This window comes from Pongo pygmaeus, chromosome 8 (genome assembly GCF_028885625.2).
Source record: "Pongo pygmaeus isolate AG05252 chromosome 8, NHGRI_mPonPyg2-v2.0_pri, whole genome shotgun sequence".
Taxonomy (NCBI): Eukaryota; Metazoa; Chordata; class Mammalia; order Primates; family Hominidae; genus Pongo; species Pongo pygmaeus.
Window position 1 is genome coordinate 48,088,548 of NC_072381.2, and position 12,961 is coordinate 48,101,508.

A 12,961-nucleotide genomic window follows, 5' to 3' on the forward strand; every position below is an offset into this window, starting at 1 on the left:
AATCCTTCTTCAGCCTCCCAAAGTGCTGGGATTACAGGCATGAGCCACCCTATGCCCAGCCTAGGGTCCATCTTAAGACTTTTATATTTCAGAATTCTTCCAACACCAGTGTGATGGGGGTGTGTGTGTGTGTGTATGTGTGTAGAGAGAGAACGTGTGTGATCTGAATGTTCTGGCATTTGTGTAGGACACCCTTTGGGGATTCTGGCTATGCCTATATAACAATTTCTCCTTTGTGGGAAGAAAGCAAGGGTAACAGGCTGTGACCGTGCTTTTTGTTCTTCAGTGAGGAAGAGCCAAGCACCGCATGACTCTTGTAGAAGATGGACTTTGCAGACTGCAAAAGGGGAAAGGAAAGGGGTGTGTGATGTTTGTAGGTGCCCTGGTAGAAAGTCCCTCTGCCTAGAAATTATTTAGGCATCCCTTTATAATGCTTCTGGAAGAACAGAAAGAAAAATCTATTTCCTGAATGAGATAAGGATGCTTTTCATTGAGTGTCAGTATTGAACCAGCCCCAACTGAAATGAGAATTGTACTTGGATGTCACTGTGGACCCACCCCCTCAGTCCTAGTAAAACCAACATAAGGTGTTGGGACTCTCCCTGTGCCCTACTTGAAATGGTTGCTGGTTCTTGGGTTGAGCTGGCCTTTGGTGGCCGGCACCCATATGCTATTGCCCCTAGAGGAGGTGAGTATGGTTCTGGGTCCCTGGCTGCTTGGGGCAGGGACCACTGAGGATGAGATCCAGATGTTCCTTGTCACCAATGCTGTAGGAATTAAAGAGTCTTTACAGCCCCTTAGTCCCGACATTTCCATCTCCTTGAGCTGAAAATAATCAAACTGAGGCTGACAGGGGAGTCTCCCCAGGTTGTGGAGTTCCTGTGGGCGAGCCTCCTCCATCTGGGGGACACCTGCACACCTGCAAAGTGCACTGACCTGGGGACGGTGATGGTGTTGTGGTGAGAGGGATCCAGACCTGCCCTTCAAGAGCCTGCCTTCTGTCTGGGGGTCATGTAGATGGCTTGCTGGGGAGGGCCACTGTCCTGGGGGCGGAAAGGGTGGAGGGTCAGGAGAGGTCTCACAGGGAAGACTTATGCTACAGAGGGGTTATTTTCCTCAGGACTTAATAGGAATAAAACACCTAAGCTAAGTTTTAAAGTAAGGCCGGGTGCAGTGGCTCACGCCTGTAATCCCAGAACTTTGGGAGGCAGAGGTGGAAGGATCGCTTGAGCCCAGGAGTTCGAGACCAGCCTGGGCAACACGGTGAGATCCTGAAAGTTAGGAAAGTTAGGCTGAGAGGGTCGAAGCCCAGCCTGCCTGGTGCTCAGGCCATCCCTGAGCCCTGGATGGGGCTGCCTGGGGCCAGAGGGAGGGTCTGGAGTGAGCAGCAGTAGATGAGCTGGGGCCAAGGTGAGCCCAGACCTTCCTGGGTGCCTCTCTCTGGACCTGGCTCCCTATGGCAGTGATTTCTGGTGCCTAGAGGGGCAGGGCTGGAAGCACAGAGAGGTGCAGTGGGGGACCGCGCCCCTTGTCAGCATCAGGTGTGGGGTGCAGGAGGCCTTTGCAAAAGGCCCCTCCCAATGCACTGACAATTTCACAGCGTTTATGATTTATAGCCGGGGAAAGTGAGTCAGAGTGGTCACCAAAGGGTAGATTAATGATTCCATTGTCACATGTCTTAGGTTTTTAGCTTTCTGGAAATGAATGTTCTTTCCTTTAAAACATGACGGCTGGCCTTCTCTGTGAACGGCAGGCCTCCGAGCGTTTCCTCTGGAGCTGGTTTCTGGTGCTGGTGAGCCTGTGAGATGGGCGGAGGGGCTCTGTGGCTGATCTGGAGCTTCCAGAAGCAGCCCTGTGTGTTTTTCCATTGGATGTGACATTCCATAACTAAGGGATTAGTGGACCCTTTATTGTTCTCAGTCTTCCTAAAATGATGAGAGAAATTCCTCCCAGACTCTAGAAGATGCTTTAGAATGAGCTAGAGATATTTTAAAAAATAATCTTGATGAGGCTTTACAGAAAGAAAGATCAATGGTCAGGGCTTACATACCATGTAAATTGACACTTGAGACAAGTTAGCTGACAGCCATATTCATTCAAAGATGAATAAAGAGAAAAAGAAAATACACTGTGTGTCCTGGGAAGAGCTTCTGGGGCTTAATGGAAATTAGGAATTACCCTGATAACTAGAGGAAGGTTCACTGATAAGATTAGAAAAGAAAATTTCAGAAGAAAAAAAAAATCTTTGGAAAAACACAAGAAACCGTGAATAAAACGCATTAAAAAATCCTATAAGTACTGTGGCGCTAAAATTTTAGTTAGAAAATTGGCAGAGCAGTGTGATGGTAAAAAAAAAATTAATTAGTGACCAATTACATACTCCTAACATAATCTAAATTTGATTTCTAATTAAAATTAGGAAAAAAATGCCCACAAATGTATCAAGCTAATTTTAGCCTCCTGTCTGTCAGAGAGCATGCACAGGGCTTTGAAGTAAACAAATTCTGCTTGCAGCCAACTTATTGTGTAAATTTGAATTCAAGAAAATAATATTTACATGCATGCAGGAGCCTGGATAGTTTTTTGTCTCCAAGCCCTCCCTGAAGCTTTCATAACTATCTGATGAATGCATCAAGGATATGTCAGAGAAGCCGTGGTGAAGGTTCAGTGATGTAAGTGAATAATCGGAGTGTCCCAGAGCCTCCTCTCAGCCCCCCTCTCCTAAATCTACTAATTTACCTCCTCCAAGGCTCTTATGTCCACCTCCACCCCCTCCCCAACCCCAAATCCAAGCTACAACCTGCTAGATTTTTGAGACTTCTGACTATTCTCCAAGGTCTTTCTTGGACTTCAGTTGGGGAAGAGAAAAGTAACACACAGGCGTGAACACATCACTCCAGCCTGGAATGCCTCTGGGGCTCCCCTTCCAGCCCTGGGGTGGGAGCTCCCCTTCAGGTCTTGTTTATCCTTGGTGCTTCTGCCATCTCCAGTTCTCTCCCTGACCCCTGTCCCCTCCCTCCACAGCAGCCATTTCCCTGGGGAAACCTCTCTGCCCACGCACAGCCCATGCCAGTCTCCACTCTTCCAGCAGCTGGCACTGGGCCAAGTGGTCGTGCATCTGAACCATGGCCATCCCCCTCATCTGTCCCTGGGCATGGGGAGTGGTCTGCTCATCATCTAGCCTTAATGTAGCCCTTGGCCAGTATGTAGTACCTGTTCAGTGGTGTTTGTTGAAGGAATGAATGAATCCTGCAGTGCTGTGTTGCAGTTGTCCACAGGCTTCCCAGGACTCCACCCCACTGGGCCTGCGTTTTGCTGTTCCTTGAGTTCTCTGCATGGATTGAGTGTGCACCGATGCTGTGGTACACGCCAGCCACACTGAGGTCTGGTGGGCAGTTTGGGGATGAGCAGGTCCCATCTTGACCTCATCCTTCAGTTGTAGGGCCACCAGACACATGAAGTTTTCTGTAAAATCCCGGGGTTGGGGTGGGGAAGTTCCAATTTCTTTCCTGCTCCCTTGGAGCTTTGTGCAAAGCCTCAGTGTAATACTGCTTACTGAATTGTATATATTTTAATGCTAATTTGTGCCTCATTTTACCACCCCCGGCTTTGCACCGCCCTTCACAGACATGCACAGACACCAAGGGGATGCAGAGGGTTGCAGTGGCCTTTCTGGAGAGAGAGACGGCAGCTGAGGCTGAGGGCTGGCCGGGGCAGCAGAGTGGGGCTCTAACCTGTCTCTGCAGAGTCACCCCGTGTTCAGCCTGCAGGGCAGGGAGGCTGCAGAACATTCTTTTCCAGGAGGGAGGCAGGTTTATTGACCTTCAGGTTCCTGGAACTCTGTGATAGATCCCACAGGCTGGAAAGTGTGGTGACTTGCCCTCAGGGGGCTTCCAACTTAGAGAGAATGGGGAGGAGGAGAGGATCACTTATGCTCTAGAAGGCTGTTAAAATTTCTGTCAAATGCTCTGGTAGAGGCAGGTTCAGAGAGGAGCACAGAGAGGAGGAATATTTTACCTCTCACTATAAGGGCTGGAGCTGGGGAGGCTTTGTGGAGGACATGACATAAGGCCAAGAAAGAGAGAAGATGAGAACAGACAAAGGCCCCAGCAAAGGTGGAAGAGTCAGGGTAGTCCTATGTTGGGAGCACAGTGTCCCAGAGAGTGGCAGGAGGTGACTCCGGGTTGTAGCAGGTAAGTTGGGGCCTTCAGTGCTGGCCTGAGGCTGAACTTTCTCCTGTGAGTAAAAGAGGAACAGGTGAAGATATTCTACATGACGGTGGAGTAATGGCTGCATCAGAGAGGAGACCTGCGGAGAACCATGATGAGTTCATGTGCGAGGGTGGTCGAGGGCAGGACCCTAGGGCAGGAAAGAGCTTTGGAGAGCACAGCGAAGGCTCCCCCTCACTCCAGAGTGAATGACTTGGGAGGAGGAGGAGGCTATGCTGAGCAGATGCTGCAGTCTGAGCTCAGCCCCTCCTGGTGCCAAAAGACAAATTAAACTTCTATGACTTCATCTTACTCAGAGACTCTGAATCTTTCAGGAGTAGTGACACAATTTTTCCCCTGTCTGTCCCTGTGCCTTTTGTACAGATGCAAAAACATGAATCCAATTCATGCTCGAGAAAGGTTTGTTCAAGGAGCAGACAGATCCTATAACTTGCAAAATTGATGAGTTTGGGCTAACATCACTGGGTTGCTGCTCTGAGAGTTCTAGAAATGCTACAAAAAGACAGCTTAGAAAAGTGGTGGAAACATAGGCGCTGGAGCCAGCCTTGCCTGAGTTCAATTCCCAGCTCTACCACTTAGCAACTGTGTGACCTTGGGCAGTTACTCAGCCTCTGAGTGCTTCAGCAGTTTCGTGTGTACAGAGCGACGTAATAGTATCTATCTCCTACAGTTGGTTCAGTGATTAGAGCTGGGCCTAAAGAGCACTGTGTATAGAAGTTGGTTTTTACTTTCGTTTGCTATTGCTGCAGAATTCAAATGGTTCAATACTGATAAAACCAAGGTAACAAAGGGGAGTTGAAAAGAAAATAATTTAATCATAAATCCAGGCAAAAAGCTTGTATATAAAATTAAACATGAAAAAAAGTCTGGGCTAGTAAAAACAGAGTTTCTGGCAGAAGCATTATTTTCCATTGTAAATACCACGGTTATTAAGTCCTTGTGTGATTTTTTGGCATCTTTTCATTTTTGGAGGATATTTTTAATAGTTTTGTTTCCTTCTGACTACCCTTACATGACTTCATAGTGCTATGTAGGGGAAATTATGGGAGTAGAGAGGCCTTAATATAGAATATTAAATGCATGGACTCAGAGTGTTTTAACAATGTTGTCACTGGAGTACTCAGAATGATGTTTCTAGTGAGTTTTTGCCACACTTACAAGTTGTGACATTTTCCAAGAAAAATACTACATTTTAGAAAGTCATAGGGAAGGAGTCGTGATTTGGATTATATTTTACATTAAATTATATGTGTCTTTTGTTTTTATAACTTTATTTACTAACTCTGACTTTTATAATAAAGAAATTTTAGTGCACAGTGAGAATATCTGGCATATTTGGAAGGCTGCATTTGGTAAGCCATTTTGGACTACTTAGAGCAGGGGTCTGCAACCTATGGGCTGATACTGCTCTGTGGCCTGTTAGGAACTGGGATGCACAGCACGAGGTGAGTGGTGAGTGAGCATTGCCACATGAGCTCTGCTTCCTGTCAGATCAGTAGTGGCATTAGATTCTCATAGGAGCATGAACCCTATTGTGAAATGCACATATGAGGGATCCAGGCTGCATGTTCTTTATAAGAATCTAACTAATGCCTGATGATCTGAGGTGGAACTGTTTCATCCTGACCCATACACCCTGCCCGTGGAAAAATTGTCTTCCATGAAACTTGTCCCTGGTGCCAAAAAGGTTGGGGACTGCTGGCTTAGTGTAATTGTGACATAAACAAAGAACATTATTCCTATGATTTTATTTAAAATGTCTGGCTCTCATATCACTGTGAATATGGTCTATTCAGACTATGAAAGAGTTAAGGTTAACATGAGATTGAAAATTTACTTCATTATAAAATTTGGCTATGTTTACCTGCTTTCTATGAAAAAACTCAAATTAACCAGATATATGATTCCAAATATCTAAGCAATGCCCTTAGGTATGCAAAAGTGGATTTTTGTAATTGCCTTACTCTTGGTTGGAACTGTATAGACACGTCTTTGCCTTGTCTACAATTCCACCCAGTGGCAATGTTATTTATTTTATTTTATTTTTGAGACACAGTCTCATTCTGTCATCCAGGCTGGAGTGCAGTGGCACGATCTTGGCTCACTGCAACCTCTGCCTCCCAGGTTCAAGCAATTCTCGTGCCTCAGCCTCCAAGTAGCTGGGATTACAGGTGAGCGCCACCATGCCCGGCTACTCTTTGTATTTTTAGTAGTGGAGGGTTTTCACTATGTTGCCCAGGCTGGTCTCAAACTCCTGGACTCAAGTGATCTGCCCGCCTCAGCCTCCCAAAGTGCTGGGATTACAGTTGTAAGCCATGGTGCTTGGTCCCACTGTCAATTTTAAAGGGCTGTAAGTACTCTCGGGCAAGCACTATGCTGAAAGTTTTGTTCCAAATGCTATTGTTCATCTATTTTTCACCAATCTGATCTGCTCTGTTAGCTTCAAAAGACACTTTTTTATTTGTCTGGGTTTGCCTTTAATGGCCTTCTGCCTGCCACAAGCAATCCTCTAGATTATGGGCCTGCGCTTGGCTTTTCTATCCAAACATGAACAACCTTAAATTACTGGGCGACATTCATCGCCTCCTGCCAACTAGAGAGAGAGGCCCATCCTGGTGAGAGTGGGACCTTGAGCTCCTCTCAGCCCTGCTTGGGCCTTGGTCCAGGAGATTATGGGAAGAAACTGGTTTAGAAGCTGACCTCATGTGTTCACTATTCTTATGTAACACTTAGGAAGAGCAGAGACCCACGCGGTTCAGTTCCAGAGCAATGTTGTGGTCAAGAGAACACAGTCCAGCTACCAACAGTTATTTCAAAATAATTCAAGCTCTTTGTTTACATTTCTTTAAAAAAAAAAAGACAAAAGACAAAAAAAGGAAGGGGTGGCCGAACTGGAAACCTGGCTTTAAGTCCCCTTTGTTTCCCTTCAGGGGGCCCCTCAGGTGGGTGCCTGCTTGGAAGCCTCTCCACCCTTCCAAACATCCCTTTCCTACCTGAGTGTTCATTTGCTGATCCAGATTCTGAATAAATGAAGTCGCACAGAATCTACCTGGCAGAAAGGAAACTGCCTGGAGGCCAGGGCTGAGGGGAGGCCCAGAGCAGAGCGGGCGCGTGACCCCGCAGTGAGCAGGGAGGGCAGGCTGGGGACCTTCACCACCCAGAGCGCCTCTGCTCCCGACAGCCCTGAGACTCCAGGCTCCCCTGTTCCTGCCTCCCAGAGACCCTGCCGGTCCTCCCCACCGGGCTCCCTTGCAGCTCGGGGAAAGGGCAGGCTGCCCACTCAGGACCTTTCTCAGCAGCCACAGCAGCGCATCCCAGCACCTCCTCCAGGAGCCCCGCCACCTCCTGCCACCCGGACTTTCCCCACAGCGCAGCGTCCCCTCGTCCCCTCAGGGCTGGAACAGTGGTACCCGCAGACAGTGCAAAAGGGAAGTCCCTGTTGCCTTTCCATGCAAGCTGTAGGACGCTTAGAGCTGCTGGGGGAGGAAAAGAAAGAAGAAGAAGAAATACAGTAAGTGTGATATGGGTACAAAGAAACCAACATGGAGCTTCCGTGTGCCTAGACAGGAGCTCTGGGACACGTGCACTGGGCCTGCGTCATCGCCTGCCTTCAGCGGGCTCCAAACCTTCCAGAGGCTCCCCTCACCACCCGCAGCCCTCCCGAGGCTCCCCTCACCCCCACCCACCTCCGAGGCCCTCCCGAGGCCCCCGGGCTCGCGCTCCTCTGAGTTGCCTGCGGCTGACTCCAGGTGCGGCCTGGGACTAGTGTCCGGGAGGTCGTTCCCAACCAAGGGGAAGAAGGCTTTTCGTGAGCATCTAAGGAGCACATCCTCATTTTGTCTTCTCAATCTGTTCACCCAGCGCCTGTGACCCGGACCCAGCCCGCGGCGCACAGACCCCCGCTCTGGGCAACCCTGGTGAGCGCCTTCTGCCCTAGAGCTCCACACAGCACCAGCCTGCGCGCTCGCCCAGCTTCAGTTCATTTGCTGCAGTCCTGACAGGTCAGTCGCTTGAGCATCCATGCTGCCAGGTGACAAACCCAGGCACGCAGAGATGTACAGCCTTTGCCCAGGGTGACACGATGTGGAGCTGAATCCAAGTCTGGGAGTGTGGTGACTGTGTCTGAGCTCTGACCGCGCAGCCCTCTCACAGTGAAACAAATTGGGGACTGGCCTTGTCCTGAGTGGCCTTAGGATGGTACAGTGGCCTGCAGCCTCATGTCCAGTCCCCACCATTTGACAAGTGCATCGATGTCCCACAGCTGTGCCACTAGAGGCTGTTTGACTGTGGTAGTTTCACATGTATCTGCTTAGTCCTCTTTTGCCAGACTTTATGCTTTGTGTGCCAGTTCCAATTTAGGTAAAAATTCTGGAAATTCTTGGTTATCCCACCTGGAGGAAGGACTGAGCAAACTCACATCCATCACCCTGACCAGGGCCTGAGAGCAGCAGCCTCTCCGTGGGCAACTGTGTTACTAGGACTCTGGGCATGAGGGAAAGGGGAGGGGGCAGTTCTGTTACTAAGAGTTAGGGACCCCGGCAGATCTCCACTGTAAGTGAATGTCTAGTTCGACTATATTTTCTTGTAGAATCATTAACTCCAAAAGAATTGAACTGAATGATGTACAATTCACAAACACACAACTTTACCGTCTCACCAGAAACACTCTTACCACAAGGACACTAAGTTGATTCCGTAAAATGTGGGAAATACGATGCACCTCGCAGCCTTACAGGCTCCTGTTTTTCTTTCCTTTTCTCTTTTTTAGGATTAGGATGAGTACATGTAAAGTGCTCAGCGTAGGAGCTGGCAGAGAGGGTAGGCACTCAATAAATAACAGCAATCGTAAGTGTACAAAGCGGGTCATGTGTCTGGCATTGCCCCTCACCCCTGCCTCCCATTCTAAGCAGCCTGTTGAGCACTTGGTAATTCCTCACTTGAAAGAGATTATAAAGAAGTTTTTTTTTTTTTGGTTTATATTTTAAAAGACTTTTTTTATTGTGGTAAGATGTACATAATGTAATGTTTGTACACTCACGTTGTTGTACAACCTCATCACCGTCTATCTCCAGAACTTTTCCATCATCTCAGACAGAAACTCTGTCCCCATTAAACACTGACTCCCCATTTTCTTCATCCCTAGATCCTGGTAACCACCAATTCTACCTTCTGTCTCTCATAGTTTGAGTACTCTAGGTATAGGCTGTAAAGGGTTTTGATCAACACAAACCATAGTAAACCTTAAACCTATAGAATTTAAGTAGAGGGTTGGTTTCTCCCATATCTTCACACAGCTATCTCCCTTCACAAAAGTTTCTAAATCAAAGAAGGAAAGTAGGGACTCCTTGTCTTGGGTCTGCAAGACTTTCCCAGCTGTGAGATTGCTCACCAGCCTACCTTGAGACCCTTAGCTTCAGATCTTCCACTGCTCCGCTGTCTCCTCCCAGCTCTTGCTGCTCGTCCAGATGCTGTAGGATCAGCTGTGTCCCAAATTTGGTCCCACTGGGAAAAGGTGCTCAGTTTTTGCCAGCATTGCTACCATTTGCTTTTTCTGTTATTCCTCCCACAGGACATAAACATGTACTCTCTGGGTAACAGAATGTTCTTTCACATTGTCCTCAGTTAAACCCTGGTCAACCAGTGCTTCCCTGGAAGTGACAAATGAATTCATCCAAGGACCAACTATCAGAAATAGACTTGCTAGAAATCATCATTTATGATTCAATTTCCAAGAAAATCAGGAATTGTGGTTCAAGAGTGTGTCCAAAGTGTGGTGTTGAATTGTTACAGTCAGGTCAGACCTCTCATCCGATGCCTGCTGTAATATTATTCCTAGTATTTGCCTGAGAATGGAAGCTTTCCACTTAGTCACAGGAGTCAGACTTCCACCTCCCCCTGTACTTTGTAGCAAAGGCAGAAAGAAAGAAGGAGGAATAAAGGAAGAAGAAAAAGAAGGAAGGAAGAGAAAAAGATGCCTTATGGCAAAATCCAGTGATGAGATTTCCATTTTTGGCAATAGCCGGGAAAACCAAACCAGTGTAGAACATCTAACAATGCTGGATAGAATATTTAAAATAAATCTTTAAAAATGAGTGGTTAATCATGTGTGAAAATAAAGAATGTCCCAAAAGCCTGGAAGTGATAAAGAGGTTCAAAGCTGGAAACAGTAAGTGAAACTGGAAAGATAAGAAATTGTCATCCAGTTTTTGTCCTGGGAGTAGGGTGGAGGACAGGCAATTAATATCCTCTTTAGAGGGAGAGATCTGGAGCTGGGCTTTTTACAGGTTCTGGAATCTAGAGCTGGGATGTGCAAACTACAGCCTGTAAACCAGATGCAGCCTACTACCTGATTTTGTAAAGTTTCATTGAAACACAGCCATGCCTTTCCTTATCATATTATCTGTAGTTGTTTTTGCAAAACAAGGGCAGAGTTGAATAGTTGCAGCCATATGGACCACAGAAGAGAAAAAATTTACTATCTGGCCCTCTATAGAAAAAGTTGACTGTGATTCTTGAGTAGCAGAGTAGGGAAAGACACTTGCCTGACTTGGTTTTGTATTTAAGTGGAGGGAGGGAATAAAGGGAAAAAACAATCAATCCTTAGAATCAAAAAATTCAATAAAACTGGGAGAAGACATTACAAACAAACCAAACCAATGCCAAAAGTGAAAGAGGGAACAATTACAAATAGAATTGAGATTTGAAAGGTAATAAAATAGAATATATTGAACAACTTTACGACAGTCAATCTGGAATCAGGTGAAGTAGAAATATTTACAGGAAATATAAATTACCAAAACTGACTCCAGAAGAAATAGTAAGCCTGAATCATCCTATGTTTATGAAAAACATGAATCCTTAGTTAAGAAAAAACTGTCCTTAAGGAAAACACCAGGCTCAGTTAGTTTTATATGCCAGTTTGAATACTCGGAGCTGAAAATTCCAATCTTACATAAAGTCTTTGAGAGTTTCACAGTAAGACTAGAGAACCAATTCATATAACAAAATCAACTCAAAATGGATGAAAAATCGAAATGTAAGACCTGAAGGAGTAACACTTCTGTTTAAATTTAACTTTAAATGGTCACAAATTTAAATAGTTAGTGGCTACCATACTGGACAATCCCACTCTGAAATCTAGAGAAATGGGAAAAGGTTCTTGCCATTGGTATTTTGTTGCCATTGCTTTTTGATATGACCCCAAAAGCACAGGCAATAAAAGCAAAAATAAACAACTGGGATAATCAAACTAAAAAGCTTCTGCATACGAAAGGCAACAATCAACAGAGTGAGGAAACAACCTGCAGAATGGGAGAAAATATCTGTGAACCATACATCCGATAAGGAGTTAATATAAAAATACATAAGGAACTGAAAGAACTCAATAGCAAGAAAACAAGTAATCCAATTTTAAAAATTGGGTGAAGTACCTGAAAAGACATTTCTCAAAAGATGGCATACAAATGGCCAATGGGTCTATTAAAAAAATGCTCAACATCATTGATCATCAGGGAATGCAAATTAAAGCCAGGATGAGATATTACCTCACATCTGTTTGGATGGCTATTATAAGAAATATAAGAGATTAAAAAGTGTTTTTGAGGATGTGTGGAAAAGAAAACCTTTGTAAACTGTTGGTGGGAATTTAAATTAATACAGTCATTTTGGAAAACAGTATGGAGGTTCCTCAAAAAGTCAAAAACAGATCCAGGCTTGGTGGTCACGCCTGTAATCCCAGCACTTTGGGAGGCTGAGGCGGGTGGATCACGAGGTCAGGAGTTCGAGACCAGCCTGGCCAATATGGTGAAACCCCGTCTCTACTAAAAATACAAAAATTAGCTAGGCATGGTAGTCCTAGCTGCTCAGGAGGCTGAGGCAGGAGAATTGCTTGAACCCGGGAGGCAGAGGGTGCAGTGAGCCGAGATTGTGCCACTGCACTCTAGCCTGGGTGACAGAGCAAGACTCCATCTCAAAAAAAAAAAAAAAAAAAAACCAGAACTACCATATGGTCGAGCCTTATGCTTGTGGATATATAGCCAAAGGAAATGAAATACTTATGTTGAAGAGATATCTGCACTCCCATGTTCACTGCAGAATTATTATCCAGAGCTAAGGTATGGAAACAGCCTAACTGTCCATCAACAAATAAATGAATAAGAAAAATATAGTATATATACAAAACAAAATACTATTCAGCCTTTAAAAAGAAAGAAATCCTGTCATTTGCAACAAGGATAAACCTGGATGACATTATGCTAAGTGAAATAAACCAGGCATAGAAAGACAAATACTACAAGGTCTTACTTATATGTGGAATCTAAAAGATTGGAACTCATAGAAGCAGAGAGGTGGTTACCAGGGGCTGGAGAGTAGGAAACAGGGAAGATATTGGTTAAAGAATGTAGAATTTCAGTTAGACAGGAGGAATAAATGGGAATTCTATTGTGCAACATGGTGATTATAGGAAACAACAATGTATTACATTCTTGAAAATTGCTCAGAGAGTAGATTTTAAATTTTCTCACCATCAAAAAAGATGTGTGAGGTTAATTAGCTTGATTTAGTCATTTCACAATATATACATATATTAAAACATCATGTTATACACCTTAAGTAAATATACAATTTTGTCAATTAAAAAAAAAGTAAAAAAGAGAAATAAGATTGGAGTGAAATAATTATAAATATAATTACTCACAGATACATTCTTGTCTATATGCTAAATGCCACAG

At 45.2% G+C, this 12,961-nt stretch overlaps 1 pseudogene; it reads right to left on the reverse strand.

Moving 5' to 3' along the window:
• Positions 1-679: 679 nt before the first annotated feature.
• LOC129045007 (uncharacterized) lies at positions 680-8,251 on the reverse strand (annotated as a pseudogene).
• Positions 8,252-12,961: the final 4,710 nt, after the last annotated feature.